Raw genomic sequence first — 19,939 nt, forward strand, 5'->3', positions numbered from 1 at the left:
GATCCCATATTCAGTTTCTCTGTTTTTCCAATAACACTGCTCAAATATCCCTTGAAATACTCCTCCCAACCACATACATATTACTCCACAAGAACAGATGGAGTTTATGCACAACTGGCTTTTTTTTTCTATAGCCAATTGAAATGAGCAGCCAGACAAGACAGAAATTTGCTGAAATTCTGAATTCTTTCTGCAGGTTTAAAGATTTTATAAGTTATCATTCATTGATTATGCAACATCCATAGTCACAAGCATCTGTTCGTTGCACATGGGAGTTTAGATAAACTCCTTTTTTTTATGCTACTGCAGAAAATAAGACACAAGCACGTAACTTTCTCAAAAAAGGGGAGCACCATAGCAGCTTTGTTTGCAGGATGAGCACCCTGCCCCCTCTAAACTGGGGCAGAAGCAATCTCTAAGAGAGGATGTACTGTGCCCATGCACCCTGAGCACTCAGGGACAGACATGATAAAGCCAAATTTTCCCAGCTGGGCAGAAACAAGGGGAGCTGTGGCCGAGATTCGGCTCCGGCAACTTACAAGAAGATTATGAACAGTTCATAATAAGCAGAAGTCTTTCTGGCAGCTGTTACATGTGTGTATGCAGATAATCTATCCATTTGGAAAAACTGCAGACCAGGTATATCTAAGGCTCCTGAAACTCGTGGATTTATTCCTAATCATCAGAAGACATGCTTATACATCGCAGAGCTTCATTATCAGAACTCTAGCCTTCCAATTTCTGCCTCCAACCTCAGCTGTTTGTTTCAGTCCATTCAGCTCTACGAACACCGGAAAAAGATTAATAAATCCTATTTTATATTTTTCCCCGTTCCTGACTATCAAAAATTCAAATCCAACCATTACAGATACAACATTTACTTAATGGCACACTTTGTTAAGTAGCACTGTTTGGTTGTCCTGAATATGCCAGGAACACAAGAAAACAACTTTTTAAAAAATTTAGGAAAATTACTCTGACTCATTCAATTTGTTTCCTTTATTCTACCATTATGAAACACTGAGCCGTAAGAACAGAGGCTTCCAGGGAGCACTAGGGATTTCACGTCTCTGCTGACTCTCAAACATGTCACTATGCTGTGCTATTTTTTGTTTTCCCAGACTCAGAATTAGCAGGTTTTGCTCCTCCTCAAGGTGGAAGAGAGCAACATACTGAAGAAATAAATAGCAAAGTCAAGTAAATATCTATCACTGATACAACGGGGGAAAAAAACCCCAAAACCACAACCCCAAATGGCAAAGGAGGAGAGAAATGAATTTAAATCAGAAAAGAAGTTTGGCTGACATGTCTTGACTCTTCCTGGATTTTCAATCTTGAGTTCAGATCAAGTTCCTTCAGTTCAAAACTCAACAGATTTTTCCCTTCCTATTCCACTTTCTTTCACACATTGCCTTCTTCAGATCTCTTCTCCTTTCTACCCTTGTTGTCTGTGTCTAGTCCTGTCTTTGAACTTTCTTTCCATGTATAACATTTATTTTTAAAAAGCTTTTATTCTATGAATCTTTAGCCATTTAATCAATTAACACAATAAAGTTAACTCACGTAGCTTGGTTTTCAACCAGTATTTAACCCAAAGTTCACCACTTCTGTTTCAGACCTGAAATCCAAAAACATTTCTCCAAAAATATCATTCAGGCTAGTGTAAGAGATTTATTTTCTCTCTCTTGAAAGGACCCATTCTTTTGTGAACACTACCACGGTGTGCTCTTTGACCTAGCTTTTGTACTTTGCTATCCTGTACATTGTATTTCTCTGACTTACATTGTAAATTAGTCAAAACGAATACCTTGCCTGTGATAATCATTTTATCAAGGATGTTCTACAAATAACAGTAGAGTAGGAGATCAGCTTTGTCATCACTTCACTAAAGTTCATTACAGCATTTTGCTTACTCATTGTATAATAGTGGCTTGTTTAGGACTAGCCTGATCCAAAAAACACAAACACATTCAGAGTTTGTACCTAGATCTTAGAAAAAACCCAAAGTTCAAGGCAAACTCCAAAATCTGGATATAGGTTTGTATTCTCACACTCCCTCTAACACATTGTAGCTCCTGTAGTGCAGTATCCTAGGATTAATGGCTTCGTTTCTAGCCAATTTCTTTTCTAATTTCATCTGGCTTTGTTTTATACTTTCACAATCCAGCGTCTCTGTTGACACTGCAAGATAGGATTAAGTCACATACGGAATGCTGTGTTTAGATGCTGCAATATATTGCAGAACACAGACAAAAATAGAAAATGGCAAAGTATGTGCAAAAGTCACCTCACAACTTTGCCAAGGCATTCTGGGGTTTTCTTAGGCTGGGTAGTATTTGCAGAATACACATCAATATTTTTTCTTTTACATAATGAACATGGTCTGCTTAAAATGATGTCCCTCTAATACAAACAAACCACAGCCTCTATACCTATATTTAATCCATTGTAGCAAGTAAGGGGAGGGAGGGAAGAGATATTGCAGAAAAATTGCCTAGCTTCTGTTTCTTGACTTCCAAAAACTGGTGGTCTTATATGAACCAAAGCGGGGAAAAAAAAGAAAAGTCTTTGTATCTAGAATCTGCTGGGTGCTAACTTGACATGGCAATGAGATGAAAGTTGGATTCATGCTAGTTTCAACATCAGAGGATTGGAATGCAGCCTACTTAGCATAGAAGTCAAACAATTCACTGGCAATGGATTGCTTTCCACTTCTAGATCCGTTAAATAAATAGAAAACTAATTAACACTGTAGTATGGCAGATGTAGCAGGTTTGAATTTCATTAGAGCACTGGCTAAGAACTGAAAGAATTGAGAAGTCGTTATATGTCCTAGTGTCTAATGAATCTTTCATACTGTCTTTTTCATGGGACAGACAAGATACTATTTATGTGCCCTCTGCGTAAGAATTTCCTGATACATTTCCACTTAAAATAAGATTGAAAGTGTAAGCCCTTGAAATTACTGCAAGTATTCTTTTCATTTTCCATAAAATTACTTTGGTTCCAAAACAGCAGGGTTGTGTATCTTTGCCTTGTGCATTTCTGTTCAGCTACTTAAAGCTTTTTTAAATATGTTTTTCACAGGGCATTTTTATGTTTCATTATCTATATTTCTTTCTCCCTGATGAAAAGTGTAATAGGTTGTATTTCCTATAGTAGTTAAGAACAGGGATCACACAAAGGAATAGCGATACTCACATTCTGAAAGGAAAAAAATAATTATTTAAGGCATTTATTTTTAGACTTTTTCCCCCTAAACACACATTAAACTGAACTTCCTATATCCAGAATTGCATAACCAGATTTGGTAGTATTAATTAACAATAAAAGTAGTGTTTTGCCCCATAAGAATCAATAAGATAATCATGTTACTTAGGAAATGGTAGTCATATGATTTTGCTTTCAGTGCATAATGAATAACACTAAGTTCTGTGCAACAAAAAGGTTTTACAAACCAAACCAAGCCATAGGACCTGTCTGAAATTCTTCCAGGAAAGCCTGATTGAAGCCCTGTAGCAACTACCTGATTTTACTAAGTCTTATGGGTATGTATACATGCTTGCAAAGGAATATACTTTTAATCAAGCAGTACATAAATTCTTAAACCTTATACTCCCAGGAGGTAGTTTTGTCTGGCATGCAGGAAATACCTGGACCGTTTCTGTACTTTAATATTTGGACCTTGGAACATTTTTGTCACACTCCACATAGCTTCATTCCTAGGCAAAAAATAATTAAATGTCTTTCAAGTGGCCATTATAAAGCTAAGTGCTGTACATAAATATGCATGAGAGGTCATTATTGCCAAGAGATGATGCTTAAAAGGTTCAAGTGTCTCTTACGAAGATTTTCCTACTTGCTCTACGTAAAGTGAATACTTCAAAGGTGTAGTTGCATCTCCAGAAACTGATTTCTGGGTTTTGGCTTTTACCTCTTCTGTGTTCTTGTGGGGTCTCCCAGTGATCAAATATAAGCTCGCAGGTATCCCCAACAGTGAGCTGCTGAGACTGGAAACCATCCCTGAAAGTACCTGTACTGCCTTAGGGATTACCTGTATCAGGGGTCTAGCTGGGATCCCCGACAGCCCCTGAGAAACTGCAATCACGGCTAGAAGACCCGGCAGAACAACAGCCTTTGCTTTCAGGCGCAGCGGAAGCCAACTTTGAAGTCAAGTAAGCACCTGGGACGCTCCTTTCTACAGCAGGCTGTTCCCAGCCTGCTACATCTTATGTTCCCTGGTCAGACACATCCAAGAAACAGCCGCCCTGCCCTCGGCTGCTGCGGTAGCAGGCAAGGCGGGAGGGTGGCAATGCGGCAGCAGGGCTGGCTTATTCACCACCCGCTTTCCAAGAACAATGGGACAGGGCAGCACGGTGAGCAAGGCATTGAAATTGTTAAGAGCCACCGTGGGTGTGAGAGCAGGGCTGAGGAATGCAAACATACACATACACTCCCGGTGACTTTGGATCTCAGTCTATTGTCTGACAAGGCAAGACCCAGAAAAGATCATGCAGTCAGTATATTTAGACACAGGTCTATAGCCTGCTGGGTTATTTTCCAGCAACGCTAAGCAGTTACATCTCCCGGTGATTACTGTGGGAGCTGCATACAGCCAGCGGCTCTCTCCAAATCTTAGTGTAGACTCCTATCAAACGCTGTTTTCAGCAGTCCTGTTGTGCACAGGATACCTATGGTGGCAGCAGCTGTGCTTGTCAGATGCCACAATTACTGTGTATTTCCCCTGCCCCTCCTCCCCCCTCCCCCCCCAGTTCTTCCAGTGGGGATTTTGGCGCTCTCACGTGTATATTAGCTTGGTATGATGTCATTCTTCCAACTGCACAAACCTTTCCAAAACGCTTGTCAAACCTAGAACTGTTGTGAGGTTTTGTCTTTTTTTTTTATTATTATACTTTTTTTTCTTTCTGAAAACACGTGGGTAGAAGTATGAAATACGTATTCCCAGCCTTTACTCAGATGCAACAGGAAAGCTCACTCTCTCCTCAACACAGGGTAGCCTGGAGAAGGTGACTACATGGTCCCTGGCTGATGTTGCTCCTTTTCCACCAAGTCAGTTAGTCACATCCTCTGTTACAGATGGCTGACTTGTAGATAACCCCAAGGAGCAAATACGTCCTTCGCTCTTGATCATAAAGTTAATTTATCCCGTACCTCCCTCCCCCAAATCTCAGTTTCTACCATACAACGTGATTAAAATGAAAACCTGTAATTTTTTTTATGTTTCAGGTTTTTTGCTTATGATTTCAATTCACTTTTAGTAACATACTCTGCATCCCCTCAGTACATCTAATTCCAGAACCGTGGTTCAACTTGGGAGTATATTGGTTCTTACTCTCTGGTTAATGCATCCATTTCTTGAGTTATTGCCTTTGCATTGATCTCTATTGATTCAGTTAAAAGACATGTTATCCTTGTTTCCATTTCTGCGAGGGAGATGTGCTTGCATTACGGGACCTTTAATGGCAAGGTTATCTCTCATGTCATAGCTCTCATCTGCAACGTATTTTACTGATTACTTTTCATGAGTAATCCTCAGCACAGAGGCTGCTCAAGAGATGGAACAATCTACGTGTCTGACACTGTTCGGTATTTTGCACTTAGCTAATGAACACACCCATGCAACATGGGTCACTGCTGCCTGGGACCGATTCTTCAGTGGTAAGGAAGGATGTCGTCAAAGCAGTAAATCTATCCAGGGCACAGAAGGAACAATACCCAAAAGTTAATCCAGCAAAATTAAAGTTTCAGTGAAGATTTGATAACATCATCTGAGAACAGCAAGGAGAGGAGCAGAGGAACAGCTGGCAGAAACTTCCCTGCTCTTTTATAGCCAGATGTTAAGCGAGACAAGCGGAGGTTGTATGCTCAGACAAGAAGCTCTTTGGAAACAAGGGAAATGACATAGCTGTCAGGAGGTTCACTTCCCCTGCACAAAGGCAGCCTGGTTTCCAAAAAAACCCCTTTGCTAATGAAAATGTTGCAAATGCAGCAAGAGTAGCAATAGATGCTTTTTTGCTAGCTCAGCTAAAGAAAAGGGAAAAAAAATATGGATGTGCTTTTCCTCCCTCCTCACCTAGAATCACCTACGTTTGTGCACTGGGACTGGGGTGCTTGCTTGGCAGGATGCGGGGTCCCTTTTAGGGCAGGGGACAAACTTCAGCAAGCCGGTGGTGGTGGCTCCGTTACCAAACTGAGCTCAGGACAGCCTGGGAGCTCGTGTCTGAACACTTACTACATTTTAGGGAAGCGAAATTCTGACTCCCAAAAATAAAAAAGGAGAAATGAATCTGACCAGCTTTACATAGATTAAGTTTTCTGCTGGTCCATGTCATGTTTTAAATACCAGCTCAGCTGCCCTTTACAAAGAATATAGGAGCTGGGGCTAACGATGTCTCAGCAGGCTGGATTTGTCTGATAAACACCGGTTAGATGTATCAGCCTCCGAGAGCCTTGAAGTCGAATGTAATCTCTGGAATTTTAAGCTTCCTCTTTCCCCACCACCTTCCAGCCCCTCCCAGACAAACTATTAATTTTAAAACAACATGTCCCTAATCCTATCACTGTTCTGTATGGTCACCAAATCACCAGACGAGACAGATCCTCAAGGGAAAACCCATGTCCCTGCATTGTGAGTAATGAATGGAATTATTTCATGCTTCACAATGCCCTTGAGGGGGAGTCATACCAATTAACATAACTGGGTTTTTCTTATTACATGATGGAAATTAATGAGATGAGAGGGGGGGTTGGAAAAAGGAACATGGTATAGAGTGGCGTTTTGTAATGCATTTTGATCAATAAGGTTGAGGATGCATGACTATATTAGCAAAGCCCAGCCCCTCAGAGATAAAAATTGACTCAGTATCAAGGAAGGCAGGCTCTTTTTGTCCATGTAAGTCCATCAAGACTGAACCTTATTTCAAAATACAGTTTGTGTAATATTTAAGTATAGGACAGGCCTTGTGTTTACACCTGGCATGTTACTGCCTGAGTTCACTAAAGGCCAACGTCTCCTAGACGAGAAGTCCACGTCTCCTGATGGAAGTATAAGTCTTGACTGTAAGTCTCTAGACTGAACAGAAGAGTTTGACACTCAAGGAGGCATTGCAGCCATAACAATGCAGCTCTAGCATCCCTTATTTCTCACTATCTACACAAAAAAATGCAAAAATAATTGCTTTGAAGATAGGTAAATGCCAGAGGCAGTTAGGTTAGAAATCAGGATCCCTTATTGGCTTTGTCACAGTTTTGAGTTAATAAAGATTTTGTTATCTTTTTTGGGGGGCTAGATTCGTGAAAACATACCTGAGGATGCAGCTGGCATCTCATGTTTTCCCTTGCACCTTGGTCTACAAGTCATTTAGAGTAACAGCTTAACAATACTAATTTGAAATACGTAGGGACACTGATACACTAAAATTCATTCATTAAGGGAAGAATTTCTTCCAGGGAAAAGCAAGCTATTCACAGCAGCTCACTGTAAACATCTAGTTTCAGTACCTAACTGGGATCACCAGGCGGCCTCCATAGATACCAAAGCTTTCAGGATCAGCTCAGGGCTCCAGGGCATCAGCCTTCCCTCTCTGCTCATGCTGTGGCTGCAGAAGATGTCATTACCTCCTTTTCATACCAAGGTCATGGGGTCCTGAAGACAATTCTTGAGAAACTCCTCTTTTAACTGGTCTGTTACCTCCTCTCTGAAACTTACCCACTGTCGTTTCCCCATTAGCCAAATCTTTCTCTGTCTCACAGTTCCCTTTTTAATCCTCAGGTCCTCCAGCTTCACCAATCATCTGCATTTTCTCAGCAGGAGAACTATGCATTTCCTTTATCTAGGACATAATTCAATTTAATCAAAGAAAGATATCAGTTGGTCTGGCATAATCTACTGCAGTAAACTCAAACATAGCATTTTCTTCAAATTTCTCTTTGCCTCCATGTATCTTAATATACTTCCTTTCAAAAATTATGCTACAGCTCTACATACAGTTAAGGTTTCTCATTTTCCCCTCACTTACCTCCCTTCAGCCTCCCTCCTTCTGCAGATGAATGCTGGAACCCAAAACTTCAGTATTAACGTGTTCAATCTTTCCCCCTTTTCGTGTCATGCTGAAATACGAACAGCAGCAGGAGGGCACCTGGGCCACCCAGGCTGGTCTTGCTGGGTCATTGGCTCCCTCAGCTCTTGTTCTGTCTGTGGACCAATTGCAATACATAAAAATTAGAATAGCTTTTCTCAGGAGGAATCCAAAAAACCTAATCCAAGAAGGCATTACACAGGAGAGCTACAGACTGAAACACCTCCAGGAAGAGAGAGAGAGCGCTTTGAACTCAATTTCCCCACATCCCAGCCACATGCCCTGGTTACCGGTGTAACGGGAGGTTGCAAGAAGTCAGCTGAGAGGAGCGCCTGTGGCCCAGCTCCAGCCAGGCTCCGGTTCCACGGCAGCATGCACCCCGCAGAAACAGGCACTGAACCACCTAATGTCACCAGGTGTCTGCAGCACTTCTTGTAGGGTAATTGCTCACTTAGTGTGACACGAGCTTTAGGTCCCATTGCTAGGTAACTATGCCTCCTCGTGCACTGTAAGGGCACATGTTAAGGTTAAGAACTCCATCAAAGTCTATAAAAATTAGATGTTGCAATGTTCACACCTAGTTCTTTCATTCCCTGAACCTTAAAAAGGAACACAAACAGAAACTTGGCTGCCATCCTCAGATATTTTTCTTACGCAGACTTGGCCCAGCTATCTCCTTAAGGCACCTTTGCCTTGACTTTCTTTTTCTGAGCTTCACATTTTTTCAGGCTAAATTACGTATACCAATGCAAACATCCTCTGCTTCCCAAAGCCTTCCTCCTCTTTGCTCTCAGTTACAGCTCTTTCTTTGGTGTCCTCGCTTCCTTGTGCTCTTTCTTCCGAGTGACAGCTGTACAGGGCTAAGAGAGTTCAATAGATAAGCATCTCACTCCATTATCCACCTCTACCCCAAACAATCTCTACATCATTTTTTATCACCAGCTGGATTCAGTGATCAAGCCCAGCAGAGACTGAGTCCCGTAGCTCCCATCTTACACAGTGATGTCTCTTGAAATCTGTGGATTCCTCCTAACCCCTTTTTTTCTTCTCTTATTTAATGAAGTAAAAGAATTGGTTTCCAGTTATATCTGCCTTTCTGGTAATGATGATCAGCTGTCCCAAGTACTCCCTGGAGCTCACAGATACTTTTTTTCCCCATTATTCTCCTTCAAAAGCCTGGGTTGGAGAGATGTCTCGTTTTAATTTCCCCGGTACCTCTCCCATAGCCAGCATAAGTTTCCTGGATGATTTAATTCCTTTGGTACCTAATTTTAAAATACATCTGGGGTGTAAATAAACCACTTCTTAGATAGTTCTTTATTTTGGTGGGTTTTCTTGATTCCCTGGTATCCTTTAGAGTTAATCATTGTTTATTTTCTGTCCTCAGAAAACGTATAGAAACTGTGACAGACTTTCCACCTCGCCCTGCTGAATGCCGAGGTACAAGTAGTAATTCACTTTCCTGGCAATATCCCGATTTTCGTCAAGGTAGCCTCCCTGTCGCTCAGGAAGGTGATGGCTGTCTCTCCAAGTAACCTTTGTCTTCCTATATACCAAATTTATCAAAACTTTTATTGTGTTCACATCTTTTCCCATCTTCTTTCCCTGTCACATCTTTTTGGCTCATTTTCTTGCATTCTTCTTTCACAATAGGCTCTTGTACCCATTCCTGCAGCGCTGACCCTGCTGATTTATAGGTCTCATATTCTTCTCTCTTTATTGCTCGTTGTGTTTCCCTGGTCGTCCACCATGGTCATTTCCACTCCAAGTAGATTTATTTCTCAATGGCATACAGATTTCTTGAACTCCATGGACGATACCTTTGAGTATTTCCCCACCGTATCCTACCTCTTCACTGTCTTCTGCTGTTTGTTTAAGAATACATATGCCTCTCAGTGTTTTCTGTGAATTCAAAGCTTTTGCACTTCTAATTTTGGGGAGTCACGAGTTCCTGATTTCAGAACTCATTAAATTTGGCCTGTGTTTTCGCATCCTCCTCTGTTAGCCCTTCTGCATGATGCATAGTGTGCCTGGGCAGATGCCAAGTGCCACAGTGCAAGCCCACAGCTTCAACTGTATATTCATAGCCTTTGCTATAGCACCCATATAGCACATAAGTGCTTCAAAGATATGAAAGAGCTTGTTTTCACGTGACCCTATGAGTAAAGAAAGTGTTACTATTTACATTTTATGGAGAGGAAAGGCAAGGTTAAGACCCACATTTGTGAATGCACTTAAGTGCCTAACTCTAATTCATCTGAAAATAAAAACAGTGTTCTGATTCTTTAAGTTATTCCTTTTTTCAGAAGCCCGGCTGCTTTCCTCCAAGTAGCTTCCCATTTTCCAACACTTTCCAGCCCCCTTGTCCCACACGCAAGTGCTGCCTCCACCAACACCACTCTGTGCATTCCTCATGCCCACTTAATTCCCTCTCATATTCCCCTTTGTTCTCACACAGAAGCTTAATGTATATCTGCTTAATTAACACAGCTGAAGGCTGGGCCAGCCTGCAGGTGGGATTGCTTCCAGTGAGGCAACCCCTGCACTCTGACAGCAGGGTTTTTTCAGCTCTCTTTGTTTTCCCACACCACCTAAAGCACGGAGGACATGGATATGACCCCTTTGCTTTGTAGTGGTTTAAAGTATTTAATTCCTCAGTGGTGGGAATTTGCTTCCTACAGAGATGCAAAAACCAAGGGGATGAACCTCCTGAACACTCAATCCCCAGTAGATGTAAGAGGCAGCTGTCATGGTAAGCCCCCAGCCCCCTGCTCCTGGAAGACCATAAGACTTGCAAGACCCTAAAACTTCCCCTGCTGAAACCCCACAAGAGCCATTTCTGCCCAGACAGACAAAAACCCTGCTGGTGCCAAGGCGGCGGGTTACAAACCCAATGTACCCCCCCCCACTCCACCATTTTGCCAGCCTTTGCCCTTCTGCCCGCTCCCCGAGGAAGCACGCTCTCCACCAGAACAGCCCGAAGGGGAAGCCCACCCCGGCCATGCCTGTGGGTGCTCAGGTTCAGGGCTGCAGGTCACCCGTGGCTGACCAAAACCCTGAAATCAGGGTACAGCCAGTTCCTGGTGGCTTTCTCATCCACAGGTCCACAAGGGGTTTATCTGACAATATGCTGGGAGACGCAATACAGGCACTCTGGTCTGAATTTCTCCCAATCTTTTCTCTTAAAGCTGTTCCACACCATAAGATTTTGTCACGCTTTTGAACAGGAACCTGGAAGCCAGGGATCATGCTCCCCTTTCAGAGACCAGTCTGCACAGCCAGTGGAGTCAAGAAAGATATTCACCTCATCCTAAAAAAAAAAAAGGAGATGTCCATCTGGCCAGCTGATGGCACTGACTCCGTCCTCATTGACCACCCTGAGACCAGGGCCACCAGCTCACTGCACACAGGGCCAGCTCTTGAAGCCGGGCCAGGTGAAACCCACCCAGATCTCCCAGCGTAGCAAGCCACCCCTCGGGCCATGGGATTTTTCTTGCTGTCTCTGATGTTATCAGCACAGGTGACATCTGAGTGTCACCTACAGACAGGCAAAAATGAGGCGTTGAGGGATTCAGCAGGAGCTCATGCACAGGACATGGGACAGACAGCAATTCTCTGCTGACAGACAGGGGCAGATAAAGGGAAATTAATGAGGAGAGCAGCAGGAAGGCAGTCCATCGTGGTGCCACAGCCCTGCCTTCGCCTACATCCCCAGCTGGTTGTGAATGATCCTGTTTTATCCGGCACTCAGTAATCACGCAGCAGTCACAGCGCCGGGCAGTGACTCTGGCACTAGTCAGTTTGCTGTTACAATAAGATGCTAATATTTTGAACAATCAGGTACTCACCACCATAAAATAAGGCTAAGCACTCTAGATCCTGCTTAACAAGCCTGCTAATGCACTATTGTAATCAATGACACATTTGAACAGTAAGAACTGCCCTGAAGCTTTTTAAAGCCTGCTGTCCTTATTTTTCATTTTGGGAACAGAAGTGTTGCCTCCAGGAGGGCACCTTCTGTTTGAAAGGCAACGGGACCAAAAGCACAAAAAAAAGGACATAGATTGGTTGGTAACAAGCGCCAGCAAACAGCATCCAACAAGTCACTTCATCGCTCCCTGCCTCAGTTTCTTCAGCTTGCAGAGCGCCAGATGTAAAACCAGAAATGGTCTTCTCCAGTGCCCAAACACTTTGCGACTCATGGGTGGATAGAAATGCAGTATTAAAGGTTACAGAGAATTATTCTTAAATGGGCTCAAGTGATGTTTGTTTACACAACGCAGACTTGATAAAGCAATTGCAGATAAAACATATCAGAATATGTTTAAGAAAGAACATCCATCGCAATCTAAAATATGGAATTCTGTGAGAGAATGAGAAAATGGGAACTGCATAATCGCAGACAGGAAAGGACAAAGGGGAAATAGTGACAAATCAAATATAGCAACTTTTTTCTCTCTCAAATGACACTTCTCATCAACTAGCTTATGTCAAAGGAAAAAAAAAAAAAATCTCCTGTGACTTTTATCTATTAGATTTTGCTCTCAATACCTGCCACGCTCAGGAGCTGCAGCTGCAAGAAGGCCCAGCTCTGCCACTCTCCGCTAATAGGTTTGATTGTTCTCTCCGAAATTATACTCACAGACAGTGACCTGCGAGTCAATCTGACACTCGGCTTCGCACTGGATAAGAAAGGCCCCCAGATAAGGCAGCGTGGGAGTGACTGGTGCAGCCTGACAGCCGGCAGAGAAGCTCTGCCGCCCCACCGGCGCTGCCTCCCCACTCGCACAAGTGACGCTGCTGATGGTGAGATAAGTCACTGCAATCCACAAAGTGCTGCTGTTTAGTACACAGTATTTATATTTTATGAATGTTAACAAGCAAGAAGCCCTGCACAACTGAGCAGTTACGAGCTCAAAAGGCTTTGTGAGATATTTTCTCTAAGGGCTCATTAATGTGGTCTTTTAATGGAGTACTTGCATATCTGAATCTTTAACTGTAGCTATAAATAGAGTTTATAAGCACTTGACAGTGTGTGGCAAAGCTGCGTTAGCAGTGCTTGCCCTGCTTTTTGTAAGTTCCATTTGCAACGGATATTTAAGAGGTGGAATTTAAACGTTTCCCAAAATGCAGACTTGTATACATCCTAATAACACTACACTCTGAATACTGTTTTCACTGGATTTAACGCATTTGGCACATTCCCTCAACTAACTGAGCATCACAACACCTCAACAAAACAGCTAGTATTCCTATGCTATTGAAGGGAAAATTAGGGCATAAAGGCGTCAAGGTAGAACCCAAACATCCCACAGCAAGTCAATAGCAGAGCAGGGGTGGGAACCAATGAGCTCTAATTACTTGCCCTAATCATTAAACCCAGAGAGACAAAATCTGCCTTTATTTTCACTGGTGCTGAAGTAGAGTGACTCCAGGCACGTAAACCACTATCACTGACTGATGTAGCCGACAGCTGGATTTTTCCCTTCCGTACTTGGTTCCCTTGCGCTGTGAAACGTTCACTCGGTACTGACCAGGTGGCTTTTTCACCCCTCTTGATGATCGGTTTGGAGTAACAACAATTTCAGCTCACCAGCCCACATGAAGCAACCTTAAATATACTTTTGCCAGCCCTAGTGAAGAACCAACAGAATTACCCAGCTTAATGTACTATACAGGAATGTTGGTCTATGACAATATAGTAAAAGCTGCTGGCAGATCACAGCTTTTAATAAATCACCATATAGTATTATCCATAAAATTGCCATTTCCATGGACTGCAGAACTTGTGACAGCTCTTTTATTTTGCCTGGCCACCTGGGGCTGTACCCATGTAACGCACCCACAGCGTGTCTGCACTGCTGCCCCGTGCGAAGAAGCCATCACAGGTCAAGCATGACAAGTTTGAAGGGCTAGTTTCCAAAACATCAGCAACTTGAAAAATCTACCACAACCTAAGGAATCTGCAAGGTTTAAATGGGCCTTTCTTCACGTGATTGGTTTTTTTTAAAATGGACCTCTAAAATATTTCCCTGCTTAAATGGGCGCCCTGGAAGCCTTGGTAGCCTCAGTAAAGGAACACAGAGCGGCGCATCCACCTTCATCTGTCTTTCCACCACCCTGTTCCTATCCAGTAGATGCATTGGCATACGTCTCCAGATACACAACAGGGACTGAAGCCCAGGCGTGTCTAGAGAAGGAAACACCACACAGATCCTGAGGCCTCACTGGGAGATGCTTTCCTACCTAGCTTCAGCACTCAGTTGTGTAGTACACCTACTTGGATAGAACTACATCTGTTCACTAGGTTGCGGGCCCTGAGCACATTGACAAAGCCCCTTTAAGATGATTACAGGGGCTGTGTTGTCCTCTCAGGCTGACATCTATTACGGGTCATTATTTGGATTTTACGCTAGCAATTCTGAACGCTTCCATTTTTGGTTCATCTCTGATGCAACTGCAATCGAGTTTTCCGCATGCATACATCCTGAATTTATTTTAACTCTGCTCAGTGTTTAGAAGGTAAGTGAGGATGCTATTAGCCACCAGTCTGCGTCCATGAATGATCACTTATTACTTTCTCAGTGGTTTGGTTCAGACGTGTGAGAGAATATGTTAGCTTGTAATGAAACTACCCTGGGCTGAATTCTTTGAGGGAGCCTGTTGTCAAACCATTACTTTTATGTGGGGGAGCAGGGGGAAAATCAACCAGAATAATTTATAGCTTTAAAACGCTGATTTTCTTATGAACATGTATTAGATGCCTTAACACCATTAAACCATTGTAAACCAAAACATGATTAAATATTTAAGCAGTATCCTCTTTCCTACACAGGCACGAGTATCTATTTGTCTTCTATCACAACTGTATGCCCTTAATGTATTTTCAGCAGCATGGTGCCCCGCAGCACAAGCTCAGGATCAGTACCTCCTGGAGGAGTGGGTGGGCGGCTCCAAGAATATTGTCTGAGCAGGAGATCTAGCAGCTACATCCTCCTGTTAGAGCAGAGAAAGCACAATAAGAGTGTTTTGCCTCCTCCTTAGTCACCTCTGCTCACCTCCCACAGGGATACATATTTTTAATTGCTCTTTATTTATTTTGCATCTTCCTTCCTCTTCCCCGACGTGAATCTTCCTTGCCCTGACCTTCCTCCTCCCATTGCCTTCCTCCTCTCATACGCTACTGGTCTCTTCCCTCTTCTACCAGAACATTTGCTCCTTTCCTCATTAGCTTTTTTCACCTTCCTCTTAACAGAGCAAAACCTCTCAGTACTTCAGCCCTCTGATGTTGAGCTCTTCCCTCCTGTGCTCACGTTGTCTCTTCAGCTCTTCCCTGAAAGCCTTCATTTCAGAGGAGCTCAGCTCCATTTTTCCTGCTTGTGGTGGGCTCTGTCCCTGCTCAGAGGCATTTCTGAGCACGCCCTGGTGCGCTAAGCTAAACACCACAGAGAGAAGAGGAGGAGACAGGCTGTGGGACCAGGTCGCTGGACATGAGCAGCACTTGCCAGGAGAGCAGTTTATTTCTGCTGCTTCTCCATGGCCTGGCAGGAAGACCATTTGCCGAGACATAATTTTTCAGGACATTTTTGCCCAGCTACAGGTCAGCTGGGATCCATCTCTTGAAACAGCAGCTGCATATTTCTCTTTCAGCACTATCAAGTTGTCCATGGGAAGACTTTCCACCTGGAGCCCAAACGGGACCATCAGACAGGGAGAAAAACCCTAATGTACAGGGTCTGCGTACCAGCCACTTTCTCAGCGGCACTACTGCTCTTCCTCTAGTCTGGTGTCCAAAAGGCTGCTTTAATTATTGACTCAGACAGCAGCACTAGATCATCATTCACCTCAAGGAGAACATGATCAAAAATCATATAAACATAAGACCGGGCTAGAGAATGACTGTGACATACTAGGAAGGCCAGTTCTGCTCTTCTGTGCACAGCTATAAATCAGGGTTAGTGAGGCAGTAGAGGAAGCGAGACAGGACCGCAACTTGGTGTGGGCAAGAGAAGGCGGCTCTGCCTTTTGCCGTCATAGAATCATAGGGTTGGAAGGGACCTCTGGAGATCATCTAGTCCAAGCCCCCTGCCAGAGCAGGGTCACCCAGAGCAGGCTGCACAGGAACGCGTCCAGGCAGGTTTGGAATGTCTCCAGAGTTGGAGACTCCACCACCTCTCTGGGCAGCCTGTGCCAGTGCTCTGCCACCCTCAGGGTAAAGAAGTTCCTCCTCATGTTCAGGTGGAACTTCCTATGCTCAAGTTTGTGCCCATTACCTCTTGTCCTGTCCCCGGGCACCACTGAAAAGAGCCTGGTCCCATCCTCCTGACACCCACCCTATAGTGTTGATAAGGTCACCCCTCAGCCGTCTTTTTTCCAGACTGAAGGGTAGGTTTGCTTTTTCTGGAAGAGGAAGAAAAGCCAGGGACAAAAAGCACAGAAAGCAGTGCAGGACCTTGCTACTGGCCATAAGGGCAAACATTGCTGCGGGGCTTCTGCCATAGGCTGAACTCTCATTTCCCCTGCAGCAGGATGTCCCCATCCATACGGCACATCCCACCCTGCAACATGTTAGCGCTCAGTTCAGTGGGCAAAGCCTGGGAGCGGTCACTGTTGGGTTCCAGTACGAGGTTTAAGATTTGGGGGTTTGACCTATTAATCTTGTTCAAGAGAGGCCACTCTTCCAGCTAGGGCTGGAGGGGATGCTCTGCCTTTGTCCCCAGGAAGGTTTGGCAGAAGCAGCTGTGCCAGTCAGGAAGGCGCAGACACAAAGAGGCTCTAGTAGAATCGGGGACTTTGCGGCGGTCCCTATCATCTCCCTGCCTGTGCGCGGATGACTGTGTCCCCTCTCACTGAGGTGTCCCGCATTGTTTCTGGTATCACAGATGTGAGGTTACAGTCGGTCTAACAAGCCAGTTATTTTCATCTTGGTTCAGCCTTAATTTATCTGGGTTTTTGGTTTTGTGGTTTTGGTTTGTTTTTTTCTTTCCCATTTCTGTGATTTGAATTGGGTTTTATAGGAGAAAAAGAATAAGGCATAAACATACAGTTTAATGTTCCCCTGTTAAATTCAAGTTTAAGGGTTATTACCTATTTCAGCACAAGCAGCTGCTAACACAAAGTTTGTTCCCCCTCCCAATTTAGTTCTGTTCACAAATTCCACGTTTCCCTGTGGTGCAAAGAGGGCTGACCCCAGCGTGCCGCACACCCCATCTCACAGCCCTTCCCCACGGCCAGGGCATCACAGCCCTCACCCCCTTCCTCTCCCCAGACGTTGCTGTCTCCGCCCTGCTCCCTTCCCAGACACCCCTTTAGCTTTTGGGCATCAGCCACCCCTGGTTTTTGCGGTTATTTTATTTTCCTCCTCCCTCAAGCCCAGCATTGGGGTGCACAGCCTGCAGCAGGGTGCGCTTGGGCATCATGTGCTGCAGGAAAGATGGGGTGTTCCAGGCATGCGTCAGGAAGATCCCAAAAGGCAGCCCTTGGCCCTACGGGGAGGCTTGGTACTGCGTGCAGCAGGAAAATCAGGCAGCTGCAAAGCCTGTGGCACAAACCCTCTATACCTGCTTTTACAGCATCGGATTTATTGCGCTTTTATTGGGCATTTACTGAAATAAGTGAAGAGGTATAAAGTTCACAGTAAAAAAAGAAATGCCTTTCACAGCAAATTTCATGACTCTTATTATTGTCTGATAGCAGCAGTTTTGTATACATTCCTAAACAAATAGATCGTATCACTGATTTTAACCTTTGCCAGTCTTTGAAGCAAGGTCCATGTTACTTCTACATCAAATCACAACATGACGTAAGAGATGGAGATTTCCAGCCTCCTGCATTTTCTGTAGAAAGTCATTTAGCCAGGAAAACGCGGGTTAAGAGCTAACGAGTAAAACAGATTAAAAGCGCACAAACCAAAGCGACACAGAGAAGCCAACTGAAATAACCCCACAGCTATAAGATGAGGATATGGTTAAATGCAAATACGGTGCTTCTAAAGCACTGCATGGAGTGCAGGAAAAACCCATGCAACCTACTACAACGCAACAATGTAAGTCTAAGGTAAGGTCAGGGGCCAGTTTGTGTTCTCCTTTTTCACACCAGTCCTCCCTTTGACTTCATTTAGACCAATGTGAAGGCCACGACAGGCAGTATTTATCTGCAATCGCTGCTCTGTGCGGCTCCAGCCAGTTCTGTATGTGCTGAACTGAAACCAGAGCAGTCACACGGCATCGCTTCCCCATTTTACTCTCATTGAGACCAAGAAGCGAGGAGGAGGTCTGGCACCAGAACGGCATCAGCAGTTGTCAGGGCAAGGGACTGGTTTTCACCCTCTGCTCTAACACACGTTTTCTGTGCGACTTCAGTTTGCTCAGCTGAAAGCAGAAATAGCAACACTTCCCGATCGCGCGGCAGCATGTCGGGTTTCAGCCGGCTGTCCCCGGGGAGCCGCCGACCCCCAGGAAGAGGCCTCTGCGGCCGCCTGCTGCACCAGCCGTAATGCTCCTCCATGGAGTAAAAGAGAAAGTGGGCTTTTGCTGAGCATTAGAAGTGAGTGGTCACAGCTCTTCCCCAGTCTCTTTACATTTGCAGCACATACGTCATTCCTGCCCTTGCCTGGAGCAAAGCTAGTCAAGAGACGCAGCAGAGGCATCTCCCTCGGAAAAAAAAAAAAAAAAAATAAAATCACTGTGTTCAAACTCTTGCTCTGATGCCTCCTCCTCCTCCCAACCACCGATGCCAATTGCCGTCTGCGTTTCCTGGTCATGGCCACCATCTGCCATGGTGCAGAGACCTTGGCACAGAGACAGCATGTGCTGGGCACACCGAGCACCTGCTTTTGCCAGGAGCCGGTTGGTGGGCACTGCAGGACTGGGCTCAGCAGGTGCCCAACCACCACCATGGCCACACGGCCACTAAACATCCCCATTGGTGCTGGGAAAGGGTCCTTTCACTGACCTCCTTGGAGATCATGGCTTCAAGGGCACCTCCCACCCCTGATTCACAAGCCCCCAGGATGGGTCTGGGGCTCTACTCATTTCACCTAACCCCCAACCAAGTTTCCAGACCTTTCTGCACCTCACTGGTAACATCTGCCCTTTGAGGTTTATTTGTTAGTGTGTATGAAGGAGCAGACGCTTCCCCGAGCCTTCAGGACGGTGGGTGCGTGTGTCCACATGGACCAGGCAGCCCAGGAGGGTCGTCCCCATGGTGTCACAGGAGGGAGAGGGAGATAAATGTCATGAGACATCTCATGCAAAGCAAGTGAAACCACACTGTATAATTTAAGGAAAACATTTAAATTTCCATGCGAAACTTGAAACCAAGAACTGGAAATCAAAAGCTACTGTTTGTACAACTGCCTTTGATTGATCGAATTATAGAAGACAGCTACGAGTGAGGGCTGGGGCAAAACCAAACACACATTCAACACACCATCCATCTCCATTCCCCAAATGTAATTATAACAATATGGGAGACACAAAGAGACAGCACAACACTACACACTGGTAATAAAAAGCTAGAAATATTTGTGGGCATGAAGGGAAGCTGTTGAGCAGAGGCAATGCAACCATCTTCTTGGGGAGCTGAAAAATGCTCGAGGAATAAAAGCTTTAAAAAAATCCCACTGAAAACAGAGGAATACTATTTTTCTTTCTTTAAGGAGAAAAAACAACCATTATACTACGAATAAAGGAACACTGCAGGGTTTGCAACTGCCCGATTTTCCTACTGCACGTGGTACACAAATTGTCTTATAATTAAAAGCTGCTATAACACAGACCACAAAAACTGAACCTGCACTATGTCAGTATAAAAAAACTATTGATAGAGAAGGGTCCTAT

At 44.3% G+C, this 19,939-nt stretch overlaps 1 long non-coding RNA gene across 2 annotated transcripts in view; it reads right to left on the reverse strand.

Annotated features, from left to right (window-relative positions):
- The window catches only part of LOC134513090 (uncharacterized), a 28,109-nt gene that overhangs the window by 4,050 nt on the left and 4,120 nt on the right, over positions 1 to 19,939 (reverse strand). For both annotated transcript variants that reach the window (XR_010070315.1, XR_010070314.1), the window contains exon 2: positions 8,040 to 8,215. This is a non-coding gene — a long non-coding RNA (uncharacterized LOC134513090). The remainder of the gene's footprint in view (positions 1 to 8,039; positions 8,216 to 19,939) is intronic.

Source organism: Chroicocephalus ridibundus, chromosome 3 (genome assembly GCF_963924245.1).
Source record: "Chroicocephalus ridibundus chromosome 3, bChrRid1.1, whole genome shotgun sequence".
NCBI lineage: Eukaryota > Metazoa > Chordata > Aves > Charadriiformes > Laridae > Chroicocephalus > Chroicocephalus ridibundus.